The sequence below is a fragment of the Heterodontus francisci genome, chromosome 26 (assembly GCF_036365525.1).
Source record: "Heterodontus francisci isolate sHetFra1 chromosome 26, sHetFra1.hap1, whole genome shotgun sequence".
Classification (NCBI taxonomy): domain Eukaryota; kingdom Metazoa; phylum Chordata; class Chondrichthyes; order Heterodontiformes; family Heterodontidae; genus Heterodontus; species Heterodontus francisci.
The window spans coordinates 25,250,329-25,277,881 of NC_090396.1; the positions used below are offsets into that span (position 1 = coordinate 25,250,329).

General features: G+C 44.8%; 1 protein-coding gene and 1 long non-coding RNA gene across 2 annotated transcripts in view; one reads left to right on the forward strand and one right to left on the reverse strand.

The window, feature by feature from the left end:
* The window catches only part of LOC137384233 (uncharacterized), a 98,606-nt gene extending 72,800 nt beyond the window's left edge, over positions 1-25,806 (forward strand). Inside the window, exon 3 of the long non-coding RNA XR_010977550.1 lies at positions 25,472-25,806. This is a non-coding gene — a long non-coding RNA (uncharacterized lncRNA). The remainder of the gene's footprint in view (positions 1-25,471) is intronic.
* gsg1l2b (gsg1-like 2b) overlaps positions 1-27,553 on the reverse strand; it is a 168,468-nt gene that overhangs the window by 67,095 nt on the left and 73,820 nt on the right. The window lies entirely within an intron of this gene.

A 27,553-nucleotide genomic window follows, 5' to 3' on the forward strand; every position in this document is an offset into this window, starting at 1 on the left:
TTCTGACCACTGTGCTTTAATGAGTAAAACTTATGATTGGTGTTATTCGCATATGATTTAATACAATCATACTACATTTCTCTCAGTCCTATGTTAATGCTCCTGTGAACCCATTTACTTTAACCCATTTATTTTAACCAGGTTATCAAAGACACATGATATAGGCTTCTGTGCCGTACTGAGAGAGCACTGCACTGTGGGAGTTGCCATCTCTCCAATCAGACACTACTTCATTGGCTGTAAAGCACTCGGGGACATCCTAAGTTTGTGAAAGGCACTTTAGAAATACAAATCTTTTTTTTTCTGCAATAAAATGCTACATAGAGGGATTTGGTATGAGTGAGTTCAGTCATATGAGAACAATGATGATCAGAACCCTTCACTTTTTTCATGTATATAACTGCTTCAACATTCTTTCCTTAATAGTTTACCTTCTCACTGAGATAGCCTCGAAGATGTAATCAGAGAAATATTCTACACTGGCTGGAGATATGGAGTGCATGTCAAAATATCTGTGTGCAAATCAGGCAGCAAGCAACCTGTGAAGATAATCGGATGTGTTCCATGTTTATATTGCAATAGCTCTAAGAGGCTCTGAACCATTAGTAGATAGTTTAATTAAAATAGAGCAGTCTGATAGATTACCCAGTGGGACACTAATTCCCACTGAAATCCTGGCTCTCATAAAACCTAATTTAAATATTAAAGCTATACTGTCTACATTCTTAAAGGGGTCATCCTCGGCAAAAAACTATCGTGGCAATAGTTTAGGATTGTGCATGTTCACTGAAATAAGTGATATTTAGTTGATTAAAACTACACAGCTGCAGAATTTGTTTTATTTTTATTTCAAGGATCCTTGTTAAAATGAAGTGTTCATACATAATGAAATCCAATTGCATTTTCTTATTGATCATACTGTTCCTGGCCACTGTATGAAACTCCAATGTTACACAGGCAGCTCACTGTGCTAATGAAGGAGTCAAATATAAAACTGAAACATCCATAATGTGCTGTGTTTGCATTGTGCTATGTTCTTGTTGTTCAGCAGGACATGAGCAGTCTATCCATTCCCATGCAATTTCTTCACTCCCCAGTCCCTTTCCCTCTCTCTGAAAGTGCTACATTTTGTTGGGTACAATCCCATAGGTCGTGGTCAAAGATAGGACAAGAATAGGCCATTCATCCCCCTCGAGCCTGTTTCAGCACCATCCAGTCAGACCATTGCTGAGCTGCACCTCAATTTACACGCCTTTAATCCATATCCCCTGATGCCCTTACCAAATAAATATTTTTTTTTAAATGTTCTCCGGTTTGAAAATTGCAATTGACCAAGGATCCACAACCTTTTGGGGAGCAAATGTAACATTTCCGCTACCCTTTCTGTGTAAAGGTGTTCTTCAATTCGCTCCTAAATGGTGTAGCTCTAATTATAAGATAATGCCCTCTTGTTTTGGATTCTTCCACCAGAGGAACTAGTTTCTAAGTATCTACCCTATCGAATCCCTTTATCATTTTAAAGGCCTTCATTATTTCACCTCTCAACCTTCTAAATTCAAGGAATACAAACCAAGTTTGTGAAGGCTGTTCTTATAATGTAACTCTTTAAGCTCCTGCATCATTCTGGTATATCTGTGCTGTACTTCCTCCAAGGCCAATGTATCTATCAGAACTCCAGCAGAGTCCATCTAACTCAGTACAAAGTGGGGATCAAACCTGCAACCTTCTTGTCTGGTACTGGGCTACTAAGGGAGACACAAGTCTTCATGATCAGAGATGGGACCCATGGAACAAAGAGGGAGATCTAAGCATAAGAAGAAGAAACTGACATGGAGAAAAACACAAACACACAACAGATATTCAGAAACCCAGTTGCAACAATCAGAGGCACAGGGAGACAGACTGAGATAAATAACAGAGAGAGAGAGACACACACACATCTGAGCAATAAAGAACAGAACCAAGCAGAAAAGAGAGAAGGTGAGTCAAACAACAAAAGGAATCACATGAGAAAGTGAGAGATAAGACAGCTACAAGATAAATTAAATTCTAGCAGTGAGGAAAAGAAAGTCAATGGCAATAAAGAGAAGGTGAGATAGAAATCCAAAGATAAAAAGCAGAGGCATAGAGGAAGAGAAAATCCAACAAAGGCAAAGAAGATGTTTTATAATATTAGAAGTATCATCGAGCTTCATAGACCTTATGAATACTGAGGGATCTCCCAGGTTATTGCCCATGGTAAGTCAGATGACAAGTAAATGGCATTGCATGCTGCACAATGTAATGGCCCGGATTTTGCATTAACAACAGTAAGACTATCAGTGCCCACCCTTATTATGGAGTAAATTGGACAACAACTTCAAGAGTCCACAAAGTGCAGGTTAAATGTGGAAATCTGGAAGTTGCTGTCTGACGTACCCTGCTCCTTCACAAGTTGTGCTATAATAACGCCTTGCCGGTAAGCCTGGCATTGAAATAATGTAAGGATGTGGAATTGCTACACATACCCAGCAATTACTCACTAAACATAGCTGAATAAGTTAGGATTGCTGCACTCAGGTGTGTTAATTTTTAGCAGCATGTTAAGTCTTAATTACTGCCAAACAACCCTCTGGCACCGAAAATTTAATTTATCAAGTATAGAGTCTCATTTCTTCAGAATTTAATTATTGTTAGAGTTTTAAAAAATTAAAATAATTTAAAAAAAAATTCTTTCTGTCTCCTTTATGTCTTTCTCTTATTCCCATCTTTCATACCCTCTCATTATGTAGTTTTCTGTACAGGATTTTACATTGAAATAAATTTTCGGTGGAGGCTAATGTTCTACCGCCAGGGCCGAAAGCGGGAGCTGACCCAGCTCCAGCGGGCACGGGATCCTGGGACAGCATTTTGGTGGCGGCAGCCAATTAACAGGCTGCTGCTGGGGCCACTGCCTAATTGAGGATGGTGGCCCACTCCCGAGAGCAGCTGGCCCAATCTGCTCGGCTAGTGGTAGCTACTGCTGAGGCTACAGCTCCAGGATGAGGGTGCCTCAATGGCAAGGTGCCCTTGAAAAGTAATGAGTTTTTCTGAGGAAGCCAGGGCCAGGCAGACAGGCCGCAGTAAATGTGGGGGAGGTGGTGCTGTTGCCACAGGGATTCCAGATTTAGGGGCAAGCAACCAGGGAAATTGTGCAAGACTCCAGGCCATGGGCAGGGGTGTGGCGCCATTAGTCTTAGTTAGTAGCAGAAATCATTCAAACTATGAATGGGAGGAGGGAAGGGAGGGGTCCATGTCTTAGCATCAGCTTGGAAATCCCACAGGCCTAAAGCCAGAGCTGAATGTCACCACTAAATCTCATAGCATAAGAGGGCTTCCAGCTGTTACAAACTGCACAAATATTTGTTGTTCTGATAATGTATTCTGCTCCCTGTCCCTTTGTCAGCAGAGTAATTGCACATTTCCAAATAATGGCCATGCCAGCCTATTTAATAATTTTCAGTAATATGCCTGTTATGAAACTGATATCTGCATAAAACAGTTACCAAAAATCAAAGTAATTAAATATTTCAGTCAAAATTACTTCCTATCCGAAGTGATGATGAATCAGACTATTTTCCAAGCAATGGGATTACAGAATAATACATTTACAGTCACACAAATTAAAGTGTAGTTAGGTCACATGCTTCATGCAATTATACTATGAGTGGATTTTTTTTACTTCTCTGAATCCGTGGTTTTTGAATCAAAATTAAATTAAAATTAAATGTGTGCCTCTTTGTGAGTACAACGCAATCTCAATTTGGAAATGAAATGGAAGAAGTAATTAGAAAAAATAATTGGAATTGAAGCAATAAAAAGGAAGCTGTGGTGGAAAAAGGATTTGATTTTTTAAAACCTTTTTAACATTTTCAAGATTCCTGACAAAGCGTTGCAGCTTTGGGGGTGAAACTGATCTCGGGTGGGATGAAATAGTGAATCGGCAGCCTGTTTTACACACCATCTGATTTGACTCATTATTGTAGTCAAAGTAAGAGGCAATTGGGTGGATGTAAAACAGGCTGGGTGATTCACTATTGCCCATTTTATGCGACTGCAGAAGACCAATTGCACCTCCTGTGCGTCTCCATTTTTAAGTGAAAGGAAACTTGGGTGTTTGGGAGGACAGAAAGACAAGTCGCGCAGGATGTATTTGTTGAGGTATCCTAAAGAAACAAAGCTTACAAGGTAATAACTTACTAAATGCTTCATATGGTATTAAATGTTGGGATGGGGTGTTCTATTCCAGGAAGCCAGGCAGTGAAGGATAGACCTGGAGCCTAATCTTTACACACTTTTATAAACTTTTATTTACAGAACTACACATGACAAACATACATCTCCTAGCCAAACAACCACCATCTGCTCCTATTTATGAGTGCAAGTGAATCTTCAGTTAATGGCCACAGTATTAAATACCCAATTAATATACAATTAACATGGGGGATAGGGTGCATGATGAAATGCAGTCTGCAAAGGTTTGGACTTGATAAGTTGACTGGCTTTTTCTCATTCCTTGCTTTCTTATGGTCTTTTTAATATTTTAAAACATTCAGAGAAACAATTATAAATTTGTGGAAGAATTGGAACTGTTGTTGTTAGAATATATTATGGGGTGATTTGATAGAGTTATTTAAAATTGGGAAGGGATAGCACACAGTAGATAGAAACAGACTGTTTCCAGTGGTTGAGGGGTGATAGATGTAGGATTGAATGTAGGAGATTTAGAACAGAGAGCAGGAGAAACCCATCTTACAGAAGGTTGTGAGCCTGTGGAATGTTTGTGATGTAAGAATAGGCTAGATTGGTGTTTGAAGGAAAGAGGGAGCTAAAAGGCAATGCAAACAAGGTGGTACAGCTAAGTACAAGTTGATGGCCTCATACTTAGAAAGGTTAAGATAGCTTGCACTGCCTCTTGGTTTGCCTAAATCATAGAGGTAGCATAGATCTTGCATACAAAGATAGAGGATAGGAAATTCATTTATGTAGCACCACTTCCAGCAGTGCTGTGCAGACTTTCCTTGCTTCCCCAGGGGCAGGCAGCGCCATGGGCTAGTGCCTGCATGGCTTATGCAGTCTTTACCACTGATATGGGCACATGCAGTGTGTCCCCTGTGCACGGCCGAACATGTGGAATTTGTGGAATTGGCGTTATCTTGACGTCAAGCAGCCCAACCTGCTGATGTGACACCAGGATACCAGATTTGGGCCATGCAGGTCCTGGCAATAAAAACAAGAAATGCTGGAAATACTCAGCAGGTCTGGCAACATCTGTGGCGAGAGAAGCAGAGTTAACATTTCAGGTCAGCGACCCTTTTTCAGAACTAGAAAATATGAGAAATGTAAAAGGTTATAAGCAAGTAAAGCGGGGGTGGGGCAAGAGATAACAAAGGAGAAGGTGTAAATTGGACAAGGTCACAGAATAGCTGACCAGAAGGTCGTGGAGCAATGGCAAACAATTTGTTAATGGTGTGTTGAAAGACAAAGCATTAGTACAGGTAGGGTGTTAACAGACTGAAAATTGAACAGCCGCAAGTACAAACCTAAAAAAAAAAGTGGGTAAGCAAACTGAACAAACTAATATGAAATAAAATATAACAAACACAAAAAAAAATACAAAAAAAGGAAAAAGAAAAAAATAACTGAAAATAAAAGTAAAATGGAGCCCGTCATGCTCAGAAATTATTGAACTCAGTGTTCAGTCCGGCAGGCCTAGTATGCCTAATCGGTAAATGAGATGCTGTTCTCGAGCTTGCATTGATGTTCACTGGAACACTGCAGCAATCCCAGGACAGAGATGTGAGCATGAGAGCAGGGGGGAGTGTTGAAATGGCCAGTAACCGGAAGCTCGGGGTCCTGCTTGTGGACTGAGCGGCCGTGTTCCGCAAAGCGGTCACCCAGTCTGCGCTTGGTCTCCCCAATGTAGAGGAGACCACATTGTGAGCAGCGAATACAGTATACTAAATTGAAAGAAGTACAAGTAAATCGCTGCTTCACCTGAAAGGAATGTTTGGGGCCAGGGATAGTGAAGAGAGAGGAGGTAAATGGGCAGGTATTACACCTCCTGCGATTGCAGGGGAAGGTGCCATGGGAAGGGGACAAGGTGGTGAGGGTAATGGAGGAGTGGACCAGGGTGTCATGGAGGGACTGATCCCTTCGGAATGCTGACAGGGGAAGGGAGGGGAAGATACATTTGGTAGTGGCATCACGCTGGAGGTGGCGGAAATAGCGGAGGATGGATGCTGTTGGGATGGAAAGTGAGGACAAGGGGAACCCTATCGCGATTCTGGGAGGGAGGGGAAGGAGTGAGGTTAGAGGTGCGGGAAATGGGCCGGACAAGGTTGAGGGCCCTGTCAACCACAGGGGGGGAATCCTCGGTTGAGGAAAAAGGAAGACATATCAGAAGCGCTGTCATGGAAGGTAGCATCATCAGAGCAGATGCATCAGAGACGGAGAAACTGGGAGAATGGAATGGAGTCCTTACAGGAGGCAGGGTGTGAAGAAGTGTAGTCGAGATAGCTGTGGGAGTCAGTGGGCTGTCAGTAGACAGCCTATCACCAGAGATGGAGATAGAGAAGTCGAGGAAGGGGAGGGAAGTGTCGGAGATGGACCATGCAAAGGTGAGAGAAGGGTGGAAATTAGAAGCAAAGTTGATAAAGTTTTCCAGTTCGGGGCGGGAGCAGGAAACGGCACCGATACAGTCATCAATGAACTGGAAAAAGAGTTGGGGGAGGGGGCCTGAGTAGGACTGGAACAAGGAATGTTTGACATATCCCACAAAAAGACAGGCATAACTGGGACCCATGCGGGTACCCATAGCAACACCTTTTACTTGAAGGAAGTGAGCAGAGTTGAAGGAGAAGTTGTTCAATGTGAGAACAAGTTCAGCCGGGCGGAGCAGGGTGGTGGTGGATGGGGACTGGTTGGGCCTCTGTTCATGGAAGAAGCGGAGAGCCCTCAAACTGTCCTGGTGGGGGATGGAGGTGTACAGAGATTGGACGTCCATAGTGAAGAGGAGGCGGTTGGGGCCAGGAAACTAGAAATTGTCAAAATGACGTAGGGCGTCAGAAGAGTCACGGATGTAGGTGGGAAGAGACTGGACCAGCGGAGAAAGGATAGAGTCAAGATAGGAAGAAATAAGTTCAGTGGGGCAGGAGCAGGCTGACACAATGGGTCTGCCGGGACAGTCCTGTTTGTGGATTTTGGGAAGGAGGTAGAAACAGGCTGTCCAGGGTTGTGGGACTATGAGGTTGGAACCTAGGTCCTGGCAATGCCTGCATTGTTCAGTAATGTATAAAGGAGTTTGAAGCAGCAGGATAGGCCCTGCGGTCGTGTTATTTAAAGGGCCAGCCTCCCTGACTGCAAGTAAGTTAAATGTATGAAAATGTTTCTACTGGTAAATGTCTGAAAGTACTCTGGAGTGTTTTGGGTGGATTTTTGTTGCATTTGCCAGTGAGTGTTGCCACATCCTCAGAAGGATGGCAGAGGAGTAGGTGATCTGTCTCCATAAAGACTGCAACAGGTAGGGGTCAGCAGTGGCAGTATCTCTGGATCTGCAGCACGGCAGGAAAACAGAGCAAAGGCAGCGGAGAGGGCGAACACTAGCGCCATGCCCTCTGCACCAAGCTCTGTGTCATGCCCTCTGCACCAAGCTCTGTGCCATGCCCTCTGCCAAGGTGGAACCGGACTCCTCCATGCTCCTTGACAGTGTCAGAAGGTTGTCTGACAGGTCAATCAATACTCTCAGCATCGCAGTGTGTATTCCCATTTAGCAGTCTCCTGTATACCGCCTCATCGAGGTCCTCATCTGAGTCCTGTGCAGCAGTACTTGTCTGCCACCTCGCCCGCCACTGAGCTGGCAAATGCACCATGCTTTACCGTGGCCTGCTTGTAGCCCAATCAGGCACGGTGAATCACCGTGTTTTGATCCCAACTCTACGTTAGCCTTCAAGGTAAGTGTTGTGCCTGTGTCTGAGCTGGTGGCTGTGAGTGGAATGACAGGACCTCTTCATTACTGCTGTGCTGTTGCTCTCTTTCCTCCTCCTGGGGCTGCTGTGGCTGGGCAGGCAGCAGTTCTTGGATATCCGAAAGCAGGAACTCAGAAGGTGAAGGTTGCTGTGAGGGAAGGGGTGGTGGATGGAAAGCAAGAGGTCCATGCCCACACGATCAGTGTTCTGAATCTATCCCATTTAGCACGGTGGTAGTGCCACACAACACGATAGAGGGTATCCTCAGTGTGAAGGCGGGACTTCGCCTCCACAAGAACTATGTGGTCGTTACTCCTACTAATACTGTCATGGACAGATGCATCTGTGACTGTTGGATTGGTGAAGGTGTGCTCAAGGAGGTTTTTCCCTCTTGTTAGTTCTCCCACCACTTGCTGCAGGCCCAGTCTGGCAGCTATGTCCTTCAGGACTTAAATGATACACCTCCATTACTAAATGCATAATTAGTCCTAAATTCTCATCCTTAGTGAAGGGGTGGGAGGGAACCACCCCAATTCCCATCAATGTGTGAGACAACTTGCACCATTTCTTTGCAGATATTCTGAAGATGCTAACGAGCAGAATTTGTGGAAACATTTTGGGAATAAAAAGCTGTGTTTTAACAGGTCAGCAAAATGTGGCAGATATGTCCTTATGTTGGACTTTAAGGGTCCAGTCAAGTTGAAGCAAGCCTTTGTTGACTCTTGTTAGTGTTGAAAACTGGGGACAGTTTAGATCTTATGAATGTCTGAATTTCCTTTAGATTCTTAAAGGCTTGTATCATTATCCAGGACTGTCTTGTAAAATTGAAGCTCTTCCAGGTTGATATGGAAGGGTGCTTGAGAGGTGTTGTTTTGACATGTTTTTAATTGTTTATTGTTTTTATGCCTGTTTTAAAGATGACAGTTCCACAGGTGTAATCATGTAGCTTTGAAGTTACAGGTCCCTCCGTTTGTGACCTCATCAAGCTTTTGAGCTGCAAATCAATTCTTATGATGATTGAGCATTTAATTTCATAATGATTAAGGATTTTTCTTTCTTATCCTTTACTAGGTTTTTGAAGCATTTTCCTTCTGCCTTCCCCCCTCCAGTGATTGTCCCAGTGATTGTTTCTTCGTGAGGAAAGGCCCATTTCAACAGTAATTAACTTGCTGATGTCCTGAAACGATTCAGTAGCTTTACAGCAGTGTGGCAGTAAATCAATTTTCAATCTTAACTGGGGAGTTAATTTATGTCACAGCACTAAGTTAAGGTGAAGGCCTAGTGTAATATCTGGGTACATCTTTGCTTTGAAGCGAAGGTGACTGCTTCTAATAGGCAAAGAACTCATTCCTGCAGGGTTTGCTGATCCGTTAAAACACAGCTATTTATTCCCATAATGTTTCCACAAATTCTGCCAGTAAACATCTTCGGAACGTTTGCAAAATAAAGGTGCAAGTTGTCTCACACAATAATGGGAATTGGGGTGGTCCCCCTCCCCCTTGCCCTCCCCCCTTCATTAAGGATGCAAATTTAGGATTAATGATATATTTAGTAATGAAGGTGTATCATTTTAGTTTGCTAAAAGCCATCACTGATAACTGAAAAGGGCAGTAGTTTTGTTTTTTAGCTTTTGGTGAAGTTAAACTGACTTGATAAGATTATAGGACTCATTACATCAGCAGTAAACCACACTTGCTAGCTTGCAAAAGTTGACCACTGCTTCAAAAAAGCTGCTCAAGCCCCCTAAAAAACTGATGAATTAAGAATGACCCTGATTATAAGCCTTTAGCATGTTCAGACGAGTAGTTACCTAACTTTAGAACTTAAGCTGTTGGTTTACCAAGATTTCTACTCTCACATTGGAGGGGCAAAAACCCCAGAAAGATATGAAAGCTGTAGGGGGGAAATTCCACTTGAATTGGTGATGCATTTCTAGTGGGTTGGCATGGAATGCTTTCCTGGAAAATTTTAAACATACATTATAACGCTGTATTCTAGTAAACTTTACTTCACAATTGACAATTTACAATCATACTGTGCCTCCTCCATTGATGCTGATGCTCTTATTCCTCCTGACCCCTAAGCACTATCATAGGTTCTTCTCTAAACCAACCCCACAGTTGCATAATGCCACCCTCAGCTTCTCCACTCTTCACTCCCAGAGATTTCCTTCACTGTGCCCTGCATTCCTTCCTTTTCTCCCAGTGCTGCTTCTATCCGTGAAGCAATGAGAGCAGACGGGTCTGGTCTGAACTGTGTGAGCACTGCAGCGAGCCTGCTGCCCCTGACCATCCACGTTGGTATGTTTGGTGGAGAAGATTGATAGGAACTTCCATCATTTAGTCTGTGAACTGTGTGGAATCTTCACCACAAGAAAGAAGTAATTTGCCGTTATCAACACATTTCTTGGGATGTCCGAAAATGCTCCAAGGTGCATTTACTGTAGTAAAGACAGCAATGGATTTATCCAGATCTGCTCTCAAACAGCAAATGAGATGAATAGCTAATTAATCTGTTCTTAATGATGTTGGTTAAAGGAGGGATGTTGGCCAGGACACCAGAAGAACTCTCTGTTCTTTGAACAGTGCTTTTCCATGTCTACCAGACAAGGTATAAAACATGGGAAATAAAACTGGAGTTATTTCTGGAGGATCAGATACATATTTTGCCTATATTGCAAGGAATATTTTGGCAAGACAAAGAGGATGTTGCCATGTATGTCCAGATGGAAACATTTTAGAAAAAGGAACAAGACAACCCAGCTCTAAGACATTCGAAAGGCAAAATACAGCAGATGCTGGAAATCTAAAATACAAACAAAAAGTACTGGAAATGCTCAACAAGTCAGGCAGCATTTATTTTTATTCATTCACGGGATGTAGGCGTCACTGGCCAGGCCAGCATTTATTGCCCATCCCTAACTGCCCTTGAGAAGGTGGTGCTGAAGCTGCCTTCTTGAACCGCTGCAGTCCATGTGGGGTAGGTACACCCACAGTGCTGTTAGAAAGGGAGTTCCAGGATTTTGACCCAGCGACAGTGAAGGAATGGCGATATAGTTCCAAGTCAGGATGGTGTGTGACTTGGAGGGGAACTTGCAGGTGGTGGTGTTCCCATTCATTTGCTGCCCTTGTCCTTCTAGTTGGTAGAAGTCGCGGGTTTGGAAGGTGCTGTCTAAGGAGCCTTGGTGCGTTGCTGCAGTGCAAATTGTAGATGGTACACACTTCTGCCACTGTGTGTCGGTGGTGAAGGGAGTGAATGTTTGTAGATGGGGTGCCAATCAAGCGGGCTGCTTTGTCCTGGATGGTGTCAAGCTTCTTGAGTGTTGTTGGAGCTGCACCCATCCAGGCAAGTGGAGAGTATTCCATCACACTCCTGACTTGTGCCTTGGAGATGGTGAACAGGCTTTGGGGAGTCAGGAGGTGAGTTACTCGCCGCAGGATCCCAAGCCTCTCACCTGCTCTTGTAGCCACGGTATTTATATGGCTATTCCAGTTCAGTTTCTGGTCAATGGTAGCCCCTAGGATGCTGATAGTGGGGGATTCAGCGATGGTAATGCCATTGAATGTCAAGGGGAGATGGTTGGATTCTCTCTTGTTGGAGATGGTTATTGCCTGGCACTTGTGTGGGGCAAATGTTACTTGCCACTTATCAGCCCAATCCTGGATATTGTCTAGGTCTTGCTGCATTTCTACATGGACTGCTTCAGTATCTGAGGAGTCACGAATGGTGCTGAACATTGTGCAATCATCAGCGAACATCCCCACTTCTGACCTTATGATTGAAGGAAGGTCATTGATGAAGCAGCTGAAGATGGTTGGGCCTAGGACACTACCCTGAGGAACCCCTGTAACCCCTGTCAGATGATTGACCTCCAACAACCACAACCATCTTCCTTTGAGCAAGGTATGACTCCAGCTATCGGAGGGTTTTCCCCCTGATTCCTATTGACCTTAGTTTTGCTAGGGCTCCTTGATGCCATACTCGATCAAATGCTGCCTTGATGTCAAGGGCAGTCACTCTCACCTCATCTCTTGAGTTCAGCTCTTTTGTCCATGTTTGAACCAAGGCTGTACTGAGGTCAGGAGCTGAGTGGCCCAGGCGGAACCCAAACTGAGCGTGATTGAGCAGTTTATTGCTAAGCAAGTGCCGCTTGATGGCACTGTTGATGACACCTTCCATTACTTTACTGATGATTGAGAGTAGGTTGATGGGGTGGTAATTGGCCGGGTTGGACTTGTCCTGCTTTTTGTGTACAGGACGTACCTGGGCAATTTTCCACATTACCAGGTAGATGCCAGTGTTGTAGCTGTACTGGAACAGCTTGGCTAGGGGCGCGGCAAGTTCTGGAGGACAGGTCTTCAGTACTATTGCCAGAATATTGTCAGGGCCCATAGCCTTTGCAGTATCCAGTGCCTTCAGTCGTTTCTTGATATCACGCGGAGTGAATCGAATTGGCTGAAGTCTGGCATCTGTGCTGCTGGGGACTTCAGGAGGAGGCCGAGATGGATCATCAACTCGGCACTTCTGGCTGAAGATTGTTGCAAATGCTTCAGCCTTATCTTTCGCACTGATGTGCTGGGCTCCCCCATCATTGAGGATGGGGATATTTGTGGGGCCACCTCCTCCAGTTAGTTGTTTAATTGTCCACCACCATTCACGGCTGGATGTGGCAGGACTGCAGAGCTTAGATCTGATCCATTGGTTATGGGATCGCTTAGTTCTGTCTATCGCCTGCTGCTTATGCAGTTTGGCATGCAGATAGTCCTGTGTTGTAGCTTCACCAGGTTGACACCTCATTTTGAGGTATGCCTGGCGCTGCTCCTGGCATGCCCTCCTGCACTCTTCATTGAACCAGGGTTGGTCTCCTGGCTTGATGGTAATGGTAGAGTGAGGGATATGCCAGGCCATGAGGTTACAGATTGTGGTTGAGTACAATTCTGCTGCTGCAGATGGCCCACAGCACCTCATGGATGCCCAGCTTTGCATTGCTAGATCTGTTCGAAATCTATCATATTTGGCCTGGTTGTAGTGCCACACAACACGAAGGAGTGTATCCTCAATGTGAAGGCGGGACTTCGTCTCCTCAACGACTGTGCGCTGGTCACTCCTACCAATACTGTCATGGACAGTATCTGTGGCAGGTAGATTGGTGAGGACGAGGTCAAGTATGTTTTCCCCTCTTGTTGGTTCCCTCACCACCTGCCGCATACCCAGTCTAGCAGATATGTCCTTTAGGACTCGGCTAGCTCGGCCTGTAGTGGTGCTACCGAGCCACTCTTGGTGATGGACATTGAAGTCCCCCACCCAGAGTACATTCTGTGCCTTGCCACCTTCAGTGCTTCCTCCAAGTGGTATTCAACATGGAGGAGTACTTACTCATCAGCTGAGGGAGGGCGGTAGGTTGTAATCAGCAGGAGGTTTCCTTGTCCATGTTTGACCTGATGCCATGAGACTTCATGGGCTCCAGAGTTGATGTTGAGGACTCCCAGGGCAACTCCCTCCCTACTGTATACCACTGTGCCGCCACCTCTGCTGGGTCTGTCCTGCCGGTGGGACAGGACATACCCGGGGTTAGTGATGGCAGTGTCTGGGACATTGTTTGTCAGGTATGATTCTGTGAGTATGACTATGTCAACTTTGGCACAAGCCCCCAGATGTTAGTAAGGAGGACTTTGCAGGGTCGACAGGGCTGGGTTTGCCGTTGTCGTTTCCGGTGCCTAGGTCGATGCTGGGTGGTCCGTCCGGTTTCATTCCTTTTTATTGACTGTGTAGCGTTCAAATCCTCTGAAGAAGGAATTTTCCTCCACACAAGATCAGGGGGCAGGTTGTTCAACCTTGCCCGTCTAAGAGCGAAGTCCAAAGTACGGAAAGTCCTCATCAGAGAACTCCTCTTTGCTGACGATGCTGCTTTAACATCTCACACTGAAGAATGCCTGCAGAGTCTCATCGACAGGTTTGCGTCTGCCTGCAATGAATTTGGCCTAACCATCAGCCTCAAGAAAACGAACATCATGGGGCAGGATGTCAGAAATGCTCCATCCATCAATATTGGCGACCACGCTCTGGAAGTGGTTCAAGAGTTCACCTACCTAGGCTCAACTATCACCAGTAACCTGTCTCTAGATGCAGAAATCAACAAGCGCATGGGTAAGGCTTCCACTGCTATGTCCAGACTGGCCAAGAGAGTGTGGGAAAATGGCGCACTGACACGGAACACAAAGGTCCGAGTGTATCAGGCCTGTGTCCTCAGTACCTTGCTCTGCGGCAGCGAGGCCTGGACAACGTATGCCAGCCAAGAGCGACGTCTCAATTCATTCCATCTTCGCTGCCTTCGGAGAATACTTGGCATCAGGTGGCAGGACTATATCTCCAACACAGAAGTCCTTGAAGCGGCCAACACCCCCAGCTTATACACACTACTGAGTCAGCGGCGCTTGAGATGGCTTGGCCATGTGAGCCGCATGGAAGATGGCAGGATCCCCAAAGACACATTGTACAGCGAGCTCGCCACTGGTATCAGACCCACCGGCCGTCCATGTCTCCGTTATAAAGACGTCTGCAAACGCGACATGAAATCGTGTGACATTGATCACAAGTCGTGGGAGTCAGTTGCCAGCATTCGCCAGAGCTGGCGGGCAGCCATAAAGACAGGGCTAAATTGTGGCGAGTCGAAGAGACTTAGTAGTTGGCAGGAAAAAAGACAGAGGCGCAAGGGGAGAGCCAACTGTGCAACAGCCCCAACAAACAAATTTCTCTGCAGCACCTGTGGAAGAGCCTGTCACTCCAGAATTGGCCTTTATAGCCACTCCAGGCGCTGCTTCACAAACCACTGACCACCTCCAGGCGCGTATCCATTGTCTCTCGAGATAAGGAGGCCCAAAAGAAAGAGCGGTTAGATACAACTGAGTGGCTTGCTAGGCTATTTCAGAGGGCATGTAAGAGTTAACCACATTGCTGTGGATCTGAAGCCACATGTAGGCCAGACCAGGTAAGGACAGCAGATTTCCTTCCCCAAAGGACATTAGTGATCCAGATGGGTTTTTACAACAATCGACAATGGTTTCATGGCCATCATTAGACTAGCTTTTTTTTTACTGAAATCTCTCTCCACAGATGCTGCTTGACCTGTTGAGTATTTCCAGCATTTTGTTTTTATATATCCAAGTATTTGAACTTACCATGTTCAGGTGCTACCTGATATATGTGAAATTGCGTTTCCCAAGTTTGTCTCACTTCCAGTTAGTATCTTCCACCTGTATGATTATTTTGTTCAACAGAACTATCCACTTTGAAGATCTCTGTAGCTGGGAATAACTGTTGCCTGCTGAAAGGACTGAATGGTTTACTGCCTACCCAGGACCCTTGTGATTCAAGGTTCAAAAGGAGAAGACATTTGAGTGCTTACTTGGACATTAGTCTTCTGAACATGAATTGTACAGCTTTGTCAGGATAGCTATTAACTCCTGTGCTCATGTGCATCTTTATCGACGTTACAATACATTTGCAGAAGTGAAGTGATTCCTTTCACTTCCATACACTAAGTGTTGCATGGTTCATCTTGCTTTTAGAAAATTGATATTTCATATCGTGACGTTTCCTATTACAGCAACATATCAGTAGGATAAAACCAACCTGTCACATGATGATCTAGGTAAAGGCAGCCCTGTCGTTAAGGGGCTGGACCAGCAGCCCAGAGGTTGTGAGTTGAAATCCCACCATGGCAAGTTATGAAATTGTATCCAATGAACATGGTCATTTGGGATCAGAAAATAACAGTGAAAGCTTTTTGTAATACCCTTCAGGGAGGGAAACATGCTGCATAAACCTGGTCTAGCCGATGTATGGCTCCAGTCCCACAGTCCATAGTTGAAACTTAATTCCCTTGGAGAAACAAGGGATAAATATTGTCTTGCCAGTCAAGTCTGCATCCCAAGAACAAACAAAAACATAGACTCACCAAACATATGTGTATATTATTTTGACAATAACGATATTCAAAACATTGCTATTACCTTAGATCTGACCTGTATTTCCTCTTCGTGTCAAAATGGTCCATTTTGTTCATAACAACTTTAACATTTCCTTGCCTATGATCTTCTCAGGTTCTTCTGATTACCTGTTCTATTGTCATGGATAGAATGAGTAGGACATGTGCTCCCCATCCTCTAACTCACTTCACTATTGGAGTCAAAGTAAAGGTGGACTATCTGTTGAATAGGCATTCAAGACTCGGGGCTGGATTTTCTTCTCCTGCTACCGGGAGCAGCGGCGGGTGAAAAAAGTGGCGGCCTGCACATGTGGGCCACGTGCCGCCATGCCGCCACGCGGCCTAGTATAATGAGCCATTCGGGCCATGCCCCCCCCCTCCCAATCTCATAGACGGGGCGGGCTCTCTGACACCGGCAATCGCGTCAGTTGCCTGTGCGCAGGCGCTTGTACCATTTTTAAAGGGCAGCCATCCCTGTCAGGTCATTTAAATTTTTAAAGAGTGACCCCCCCCCCCCCCCATGTACCGCCGATAAATCTATTGCCCCCTTCCCCCCCAATAACAATTAAATTCAACATTTGCCCACTCCCCCCCAAAGCACTTACCTTCAAGACTTGACCTTCCCCCCTCCCCCCGCCAAACTGATCAAAGTCCAGATGTCTCCCTTTCCCACCCTCTCCTACATTAGTAATTTGCATTAGAGCCTGTTTTCCCCCCCCAACACCACTGCACAAAAAATCATAAACTCCCCGCTTCCCCACCACGGTGGCGCCTGCTTTCCCCGGATGGGAAAATGAAGGTGCGTCAGTGCTGGCCGCCGCTCGGAAGATCGCAGACTGAAGGTAAGATTGCTGTTGATTTTATTTAAATGTATTCATTTCATTAATTTAAATATGTTAATCTGGGTCATGTCTCCCACAGCGGCGGTGGGGGGGGGGGGTGCCGCCATGAAGCCTCACCGCCACCAGGAAGATTGGGCCCGGCATGCCTGGTGTCGGGCTCTGTGGCGGGCCGCTGCCGGAACGATCTTCCAGCTCCCCACTCCATAGAGCCCGGCGTCGGGAGCTCAGTAAAATGCCCGCCAGCCTTGGTGTGCTGTCTGTACTTGGACTCAGCCCACCACCGTCTGCCTTGAATATCAGTTGAATAGGTGAACATGACAATCAATATAGAGAATAGGACGGAGAGAGATTAGACAATATAAAAACGAATTAGTTCGACACAGGGAGAGAGGCACTTTGACAGAAACTGAAAGGCACCTCCAACAGCAAATGAGAAGGAGAAATTGATCCATGGGAGACTGGAAAGAAAAGACAGGTGAAATGAAAAAGCGAGTGAACTGACAGGAGACACAGCAAGCAGCTCATTACTGACAGTGAGAAGTGCGCAGAGCTACGAAAGAGAGGTAAAGGCTGAAGAAACAGTGAGTAGCAAAAGAGCTACAGAAACAAGAAGCAAGTTTAGAAGCTGAGGCATTCCACTGAAATGTAGAAACAGTCAGGTGGAACATCATAGAAGGTCATGTTTTAAAAGGTTTGAGAACCTGGATTCTCTGACCAAAAGGGATTCTGCTACCCAGCGATTTCATATGAAAAACAGTTATACAATATCTTGAAAGGGAAATTTTACATAACCAGAGCTGCATACAGTAACCATGACTTGTCACAAAAGGAGCAACATTTGGAACTTAATAACAATTTAAAATCTTAATGCATTACCACAAATTTGCTTTACCTCCATTGGGATCGGATAGTTATGCAAATTAATGTAAATAAAATTACAACTAGCAATATGCACTCAATAACAACACTGATCTAATGGTTCCTGATATGGGATACATAGAAACAGAGACTCATTGAAAATTCATGACACAGGAGCAGGCAATTCAGTCCATCATGCCTGTGCCAGCTGAAAAGGTGCTATCCAGCCTAATTCCATTTTCCAGTTCTTGGTCCATAGCCCTGTAGGTTATGACACTTCAAGTGCATATCCAAGTATTTTAAATGTGTTAAAACTTGAGAATCTATATTTTACAAACTGAAAAGGATTTCATGACCATTGAATCATCTGGAGATGGCTGAACTTTGTGAATTTCTTTTTAGAAAAGGTTCGGGACTGAGTTTGACCTGAGAGTGGAATGTAAACAGTTACTGAAAAAACACCTGTTTTCAAAGAACCCAACCGGGGGGTTGTTTTCTGACCTGAAGCAACAAATGTTTTCAAGCAAGTGACAAAGGAGTGATTTATGGTGGTCATGTGACTTGTTTCTGGAAAAGTTTAGTTTCAATTTGAACTGTTGAAACAGTCAGTTCTTGTTCTGCCTAGAGAGGAGAACAACTGGCCACCTTTCTCTTTGAAAAGGAATCCTGCATCTCTTGAGAAGAAACCCTGTATTTCAAATGTGGCAGATTCCTATTTCCTCCTGTCTATGAAGAATCGTTGCTCTTGAAAAGCAAAAGCTTGTATGAAGTTGTACTGTTGCCTTCTGCATTTATTTGAAGAAACCCTGAATATTTGCAGAAACCTTGCATCTTTAAAAGGACTTTTGCATCAAATGTATAACAGAGAACTGACACCTGTTGCTGCACACACACCTGATGGAAGATCTATGTGAAGCTTCTGTAGTTAAATTTCTTTGCGGCACAGTGGCGCAGTGGTTAGCACTGCAGCCTCACAGCTCCAGTGACCCGGGTGCAATTCTGGGTACTGTCTGTGTGGAGTTTGCAAGTTCTCCCTGTGTCTGCGTGGGTTTCCTCTGGGTGCTCCGGTTTCCTCCCACATGCCAAAGACTTGCAGGTTGATAGGTAAATTGGCCATTAGCAATTGCCCCTAGTATAGGTAGGTGGTGGGGAAATATAGGGACAGGTGGGGATGTGGTAGGAATATGGAATTAGTGTAGGATTAGTATAAATGGGTGGTTGATGGTTGGCACTGACTCGGTGGGCCGAAGGGCCTGTTTCAGTGCTGTATCTCTAAAACTAAACTAAAACAGACTGTTCATCAATCTCGCCTGGAAAGACTCTGAGTGGCATCCAACTATTCGACTTTGGGAGACCTCGTCAAACCAAAGACCTTCCTTCCAGATCATTGCAGTCCAAGTTTTTTTTTTCCTTTTATTCTTTTGAAAGCGCTGTAAACAAAAATCCCTTTTTTCCCAGTTAACCTGTTTTTGGATGTATGTGTTTGTGCATGAGGGCTAGGATAATAATACGGGGCTTTAATATTTTGATTTGCGTATATATTTACTTCATTATTGGTAAGACTTGGTTTTATAATAAACGGATAATTTAGTTGTTTCTTTAAGAAACCTGGTTGGTGTGCTTTATTCTGGGAACAAATAGAGTATTTGATTGGCTGTTTCATTATGTGGTAAAATTTATTGATATGCTGTGACCTGTGGAGAAGTGGGACTGAATTAACAGTTCACTCCTCCTGCCTCGGTCCTAACAATGCAATGAGGGTTTCTGCCTACACCATCTTTTCAGGCAATGAATTCCAGACTCACACTATCCTCTGAGCAAACAAATTTACACTTCGTCCCTCTCTAATCCTTCCACCAATTACTTGAAATCTCGTCCCCTTGGTTATTGAGCTCTCTGCTAAGAGAAATAGGTCCTTCCTAGCCACTCTATCTAGGCCCTTCTTAATTGCATACACCTCAGCTAAATCTCCCCCCAGCCTCCATGCCCCAAAGAAAACAACCCCAACCTATCCAATCTTTCCTTATAGCTAAAATTCTCCACTCCTGTAAATCTCCTCAGTGCCCTCTCTTGTACAATCACATCTTTCCTGTTGTGCAGTGACCAGAATTGCATGCAGTATTCTAGCTGTGGACTAACTAGTGTTTTATATAGTTCTAGCATAACCTCCCTGCTCTTATAGAGAAAGACTTGCATTTATATAGCACCTTTCACAACCATAAGACATCACAAAGCACTTGACAGCCAATGAAGTACTTTTGAGATGGAGTCACTGTTGTAATAAAGGAAATGTGGCAGCCATTTTTCACACAGTGAGTTCCCACAAATTGTTTTTGTGATGTTGATTGAGGGATAAATATTGGCCAGGACACTGGAAATAACTCCCCTGCTCTTCTTTGAAATCGTGCCCTGGGATCTTTTACATTGACCTGAGAGGGCAGACGGGGCCTCGGTTTAATGGCTCATCCAAAAGATGGCACCTCTGACAGTGCAGCCCTCCTTAGGTACTATACTGGAGTGTCAGCCTTTATTTTTGTGCTCACATCCTGCAACTTTCTAACTCAGAGGTGAGAGTGTTGCCAACAGAGCCACGGCTGATCATATTATATAGTATGTTATATTCTAGATTATGTTATTATTGTATTATATTCTATGCCTCATCTAATAAAGGAAAGTATTCTGTATGCCTTCTTAACTACCTTATCTACCTGCCCTGCTACCTTCTGTGGATCTGTGGACATACACTTTTCAGTATCCTACCATGTATTGTAAATTCCCTTGCTTTGTTTGCCCACCCCAAATGCCTTACAACACTTTTCCCCAGATTGAAATTTCATTTGTCACTTTTCTGTCCACCTGACCAGTTTGTTGATATCTTCCTGTAGCTTCCAGCTTTCTTCTTCACTATCAACCACATGGCCACTTCTTGTATCATTTGCAAACTTCTTAATCATGCCTCCTACATTTAAGTCTAAATTATTGATATATACCATGGACAGCAACAGACCCAGTACGGCGCCCTGCAGAATCCCACTGGGAACAACCTTCCAGTCAAAAAAATACCCGTTGACCATTACTCTTTGCTTCCTGCCATGAAGCCAATCTTGGATCCAATTTGCTATGTGCCCTTGTTTCCCATGGGCATTTAGTTGTCTGACCAGTCTGCCATGTAGGACCTTGCCAAAAGCCTTGCTGAAATCCCATGTAGACGACATCAAATATCCTCATCAACCCTCTTTGTTCCCTCCTCAAAAAATTCAATCAAGTTAGTCAGACACGACCTTCCCTTAACAAATCCATGCTGACTGTCCTTAATTAATCCATGCCTTTCTTAATGATGATTAATACTAACCCTCAGAATTACTTTTGTCAATAATTTGCCCAGCAGCCATTGGCTCACTGGTCTGTAATTACTCAATCTATCCTTTCTCTCTTTTTAAACAATGTCAGCTGTCCTCCAGTCCTCCGGCACCATGTCTGTCGCCTGAGAGGATTTAAAAATGATCGTCAGAGCCTCCAATATTTCCTTCCTTTCTTGTCTTAACAACCTTGGATACATTTCATCTGCCTTGGCGTATTATCTACTTTCAAAGATGCTACAGTCCTTATTATTTCCTCTCTATGTTTAGCCCATCCAATATTTCACACACCTCCTGCTTAAACTACAATGTCTGCATCACTGCCACGCCCCATATTTGTGAAAACAGATGCAAGTATTCATTAAAAACCATGACCATGTCTTCTACCTGCACACACAAGTTGCCTTTTTGTTCTCTAATCGGCCCTACCATTTCCTTAAATATCCTTTTGCTCTTTATGTATTTATAAAATATCTTTGGGTTTTTCTTGATTTTAGTTGCCAACATGGGTGCCAGTTAGCTCAGTTGGCTAGAGTTTAATGCGGAAAGACACACACAGCGTGAGTTCAATCCCTGCACTTGCTATGGTAGTTCATGAAGGCCTGCCTCCTCACCTTGTCCTATGCTTGAGCCTATCAAGCTCTACATTTTTTTTAATGCCCTCTCTTTGCTTTCCTAATTTTCTTTTTACCCGGCTTTCTGCAGTATTGAGCTCTCGGTATATGATATAAGCTTTCCTACTTTATCTTATCCTACACTGTATGCTCTTTGAAATCCAGGAAATGGAATACTACCAGATGGCATTGAACAAATAGCTGATCTCACAACTGTAACATAGACTGCCACAGGTATAGCTAAAACATGAGATTAGATGAGCACAGAAGTCATCTGAAAATGTTTTGACTTGAGTGTAGCATTTAACTGATAAGATTTTTACTTCTGGAGTTATCCTGCACTACTCGCACTAGTTTTATTTTGAGGAAACAAATCTGTAAATGTTGCAAGACAAACTTTTGAACAGGTGGTATATTAAGAATCTTCAATCATCATGAGATTATATGTAAGTGACCTCTAATCTCTGCAACCTCTTCCACCCACAACCTTCCTGGCTCTGATCTCTTGAACATTGTATCCTTCCTTCACCTCGACCATCATTGGTTCCCGAGACCTATTCTCTGGAAGTCCCTCGCTAAAGAGTCTCCACTTATAAAAATCTACTCAAAACCATCTTTTGATCAGGCTTTCAGCCGCCTCCTTGATCAGTCCGTCTGCCAAAAACTTTACACAGTAAGGAGTTGGCCAAGTTGAGGTCTTAAGCTGAAACATTGGTTTAGCCCATTTAGTGTAAGATGCAAGCTTGGTAAAGGAGTTGAAGTCAGCACTAGGAACAACCCCCGGAGGCTTGTTAAACAGCTGATTGCCACTTAATACGCTTACTAGCACTCATTAAAGAGGTTGCACTGCATTTTCGTGACTAACACTTCAACTAACACCCGCTCTTAACAGTGACCAGCTATTTGGGAGTAAATATGGCATTGATGTCAATTTAAAAAGCTACTTAAAGGGATACTCACTACTCACCATTTCATGATCATTGCTGCTGGAGCAGTGAAGATGACCTCTGAAACACACCAGGAGGCTTTTTAAGTTGCTTTGTCAAGACTTCAACAACACCTTAACAACCTTTATTTTACTAATTCTCTGAGAACTTTACCTAAAAAGAGTAAGTGCTGTGCTATTTTACCTTATAGGATTATCAGGAGAAAGGGAATGCTTAGTCATGGACATCTTGCTAGGGGTCCCTTTTGGACTGGACAATGAATTGGAGAAGATGAGGCCAGGCAAAGCAGCACCAGCTGCTGCAGGAGAGAGGGACAGGAGGCTGAGGTGGTATGCTTCCTCACTGTGGCTAAAGGACATCCCTCCTCCTCTGCACCTACTCCACCAGAACTCCAGTGCCCATCCAACAGCCTGTGTACCATCTCCCTTGGACCCTGTGCCATCCTGCAACATGCCTCTGTGTGCCAGCCAGAGCACTCCACATCTTCAGTGGATGTGGGTGTGTGCAGACCACATAAACTGCTCCATGGAACTTGCACCTAATCAGCACTTGAGTGCTGAACCTGTAGGAGGGGGGTGGGGGGGGGGAAGATTTTATAAGGCAAATTAGCGATGCACGATTAAAATGTGCCCAATGGAAGTGATGCAGGCAGTGTGCAAATTTCATGCTTCCATCTTATTGCTGTGAGTGAAGCCTGCAGCCCAGTAATAAATGTACTGTTGTGTGGCTGCATGCTTAGTAGGAGGTCCAACTTTGTGCGAGGCAAGCACTAATTAAAGATAGCTTGCATTTCTTAAAACCAGTCTGCATCTCTTAAAGGGGAGGTGCATTCTAGCTCCAGCAGGTACTGGAAGTGGATAGGAAAGACATTCTGAGCAGGAAGAAATCAGAGCAATGGAGCAGCAGGCTAGAGAGGTTCTTTGATGCAGCGCTGGAGGCCTTAGTCAGGAGGTGGAAAGGAGGAGAAAGATCATCTTACCTCAGAGGGCTAGGAGACCTCCACATACACTATGAAGGCAGTGGGAGCAGAGCCATGGAGGCCAAGGGCAGGAGTCTGACCCTAAGACCTGGATACAATGCTGGTAAAATTCAATGACCTCACATAAGTGGCCAAGGTCAATTTATGCATCTTCAAGTACCATATCCTACCAACTGCACCACAAGCTCACAGACAGCTCAATGCACCACACCCCCATCACTCAACTATCAACAATCTGTAGCTATCAGGACTCAAGTCTAACATTCAGATACTCCACCTCACCATCATACACTTAGCACTGCTGCAAGCCTCACACCCACACCTCACAGCTTCCACACACTGCCAGCCTATTCAGTTATGACAGGCACATCACCAAAACATATTGCAACACATTCACTGACACTCTTCCTTTGCTATTGCAGGACAAGGTGGCACATAACAGGAGAGAGCAGCAAAGAACCAGTGGGACAGTGGGAAGCAGGGATGGCTGCATGTTGTCATGCAGACCCCCACCTGCCAAGAATAAGGCATATTAATTTTGTCACATGAACATTGATTTAAACTGTTGCAGGAGTGAAGAAATGATTTATTTGACGATAACCAGACACTGGGCTGGAAGGACATTTGCATACTAAGAGATGCTGCTTGTGGAGACACAAGGACTATTCTCTGCTCCAATTAATCCAAATGGGTTTTGATCACCAGACATTGAAGGTGTAAGGAAGTGCATTCCAGAGACTGTTAAGGTGATACAATCCATAAGCATCGCAGGAGAGACTGTTCCAAATAAAGAGCTATTCATATGACTAACCTGCTGGGCAACCTGTGTTTTTTGAATTGTGCCACACAGAAAGGAACAGAAGGCAGTGTGCAACTGAAGCTGGAACAAGGAAGCCTCTCTCTCTCGCTTTCTCCCAAGCCACCGGACCCAGTGAAGACACGTAAACCTCAAGAGAAAAAAGACTCCTACATTGGAACAAGTTGAAGCGTGAACTGGACCCCACCGAATTGCAAGACTTACTGGCAACCAAAGACTCCACATTGAACTTAAAGGACTGTAACTACCAGATATTGCCTCAAACTTTTCCCCTTTATTCCTTCTACCTTTTCTGTCTCTATCTGCATGTGTGTTTATCATGTATGCATGCTAGCGTGGTCACATCTCATATTCGTAGTTGTTAACTGGATTAGAGTTTAAGATTAATAAACTTCTGTCTTTCTTGTTTAAATCTAAGGAAACATGGTTGATTTCTTTGTCTTACAATTGGAGCAGTGAACAAGGATTCACTAAGGGGGAGCTAAAAACACGGTGTTTTCAAATCAAACCCTGTTACGGCTAAACCAGGCAAAGGCTGAGAGGGAACCCCTAGACCCCTTCTCACCTGGTCGTAACAGTGTCCTCACTCCTTTGGAGGAGACAGTGCTCCGCATTATTGGTGCATCCATCATGGAAGCCATGGCAACCGGTGGTGCTGAAACTATTGAAGATGATGGTATGTTCCTGTCTTATGCATTGTTATGAACTTTGTAGCATGATTATGTTTTTATAAACTGTGAATTTTAATCTAGCGTAAGAAGGATTTGGAGGAGGCATGTCACCTCATGCCAACTTTACCTAGAGACAAAACAGTGATCCTGGTTACCATGCAAACAAGGAACCCAGATCACAGAATCTTTTAGAAGCAGAGTGCAAGGTTGTAAGAGCTGAAAGACAATAGGTTTTGCTCTCCCAGACTCTCAGATCATAAAAAGGGAGCCAGGGGCACTGAAGATGCAAACTCGAGTTGTAATTTTTAACACCTGGAAACAAAGGGCGGTTTTGCTGTGGCCAGACATGTGGCCTCTGCATATTGAAAAAGGCAAATGACTATTGATTTTTGATTCTGGATACATTTAACAGGTTTTCAGAAGAGTGGAGGCTGTAAGGAAGACAGGAAGACCAGCAGTGGCAGCCTCAGAAGAGAGAGTGAGAGAAAAACATCTGCTCTAGAACTCTGATACAGCGAAAGGCTGCTAAGACTTGAACCTGATTTGGAAGCTGAGGTTTGCAATGGAAAAAGACCAACAGGGTCACCAGAGATCGCCTTATTCATGGAAATCCAGGTCGAAAGAGGACATTGACTTTGAGAGAGACTGGGAGACCTAACCGATTGCAACTGGGAGCGGTTTGGGACTTTCAACTGCAAACATGTTGCTTCAATGAGGACACTGTCTAATGTATAAATGTGGTGTGGGGTTTTCATGTTTTTTTTTATAAGTTAATGGGAAATAAATACCTTTCTCTGTAATTTAGTGTATGAGCGACTCACAAAGTACAGTTTCGTTAATGTTGATTTTTAGTTTTGTAGTTATAGTAAAAGTTTTAAAACATGCTTGTGCAGCTCCCTGGAAGGTAAGGTTGCAGGCAGGTTGTGCTGCAGAGGACTCAGGTGAGGACTTTGATGGGGCAGCGTACAGGAAAAGGCTGGTGGCATGCACACCAAGATGTAATGCTTGGTGCATTGGCAGGCCTGGCAGAGAGCTCTCGTCACCGTCAAGGAGCATGCAGGAGTCCAGCTCTAACTTGGCACAGTGCTTCACGCAGAGTTGGAGCCCATCCCTTCCAGTGTGGAAATGGTGGCCACCTCCACTTACGGACTCAGCCGTGATGCAGTGTGTGAAATGCTGATATCACAGCTTCCATTGCAGAGCAGGCAGAAGCCACGCATTTCACTGACTGCTGCAGTGGAAGATCAGACTGAGATCATGAGATCTTTGCTCGTTGCCATGCAAGCCCAACGTGCTACCATGCAGGCTCAGACTTCTGCCATCATGGCTGCAGATACCAGTGTTCAAAGGGGCATGCAGGCTCTCAGAACAGTCCAGTCATCTGTCCTACAGTAGATTACCAGGATTGCTGAGGCACAATCCCAAGGGAGTGGCAGTGGCTCTGTGGTGCATGGTCCTTTCTCACGATGACAGCATTCATGCTCCCACCACTGCCACTCTGCCGGTGCCCCTGCTGTTGCCTCTCAGCCACCTGCCCACCAACTCCCATGCTGAGATGGTGCAGTCTGAAGCTGGGCCCTCAACGGCCCAGAGCTGCTTGAGGCAGGTCATCTGCAGTCTCTCGCAGTGATAGCCAACGGCCTTCCAACAGCCATGCTCCAGCCACGAGGCTAGCACTGTGTAGGAGCACTAGGTCAGGCAAAGGCACACAGAATAAAGGCACCCGCAAGACAGGCACTAAGGGAAAGCACAATGGTGAATAGCTGAGTATTGTATGTACTGTTGGAAGTGTTGTTGGATAATGTTCGTATGTAATGTTTGTTCTGTGGCGTCTTTTATTTCAGGACTGTGGCCAAGAGTACATTGTGAAAGTCCATATCAGAGGGATGGTAAGGTGGTGAAGTGTAAAGCAGCAGTGATCTGGGGTTTCTTTCAGGGAATAGGCATGTGGTGAAATATTCACAGACAGCCCATCTGGAGCGATGATGTGCCGGATGCCTCCTCCTTTCTTTCTCCTCCTCTTCCTTTTCCTCCTTCTTCTTCCCTTCTTCCTCCTCCTAAGTTGGTCACTGATGCCCTGGTACCAAGGGCTGTGACTTCGTGATGGCCAGGTTGTGGAGGACGCAGCAGACCACCACAAATCAGGAGACATGATCCAGTGAGTGCTGGAGTGGTCCAAGTAGTGGAATCATAGCTTCAGAACGCCAGTCGTCTACTCCACAGTGTTCTTAATTGCAACATGGCTGTCATTGTAGGAGTGCTGTCCATGTGTGGTCTGGTGGAGGAGGGGTGTCATGAGCCACGTGCAGAGCAGGCAGCCCTTGTCACTGAGCAGACACCCTCTGGTTTGATGTGGTGACTTGAAGGTAGATAGAACAGCCAATTGGCGCAGGATGAAAGCTTCCTGAATGCTGCCAGGATAGCAGGCATTCACTAATATGATGGGCTGGGCATGGTCGCACACCAACTGTTCAAGTTGTGGAAGCCTTTGTGG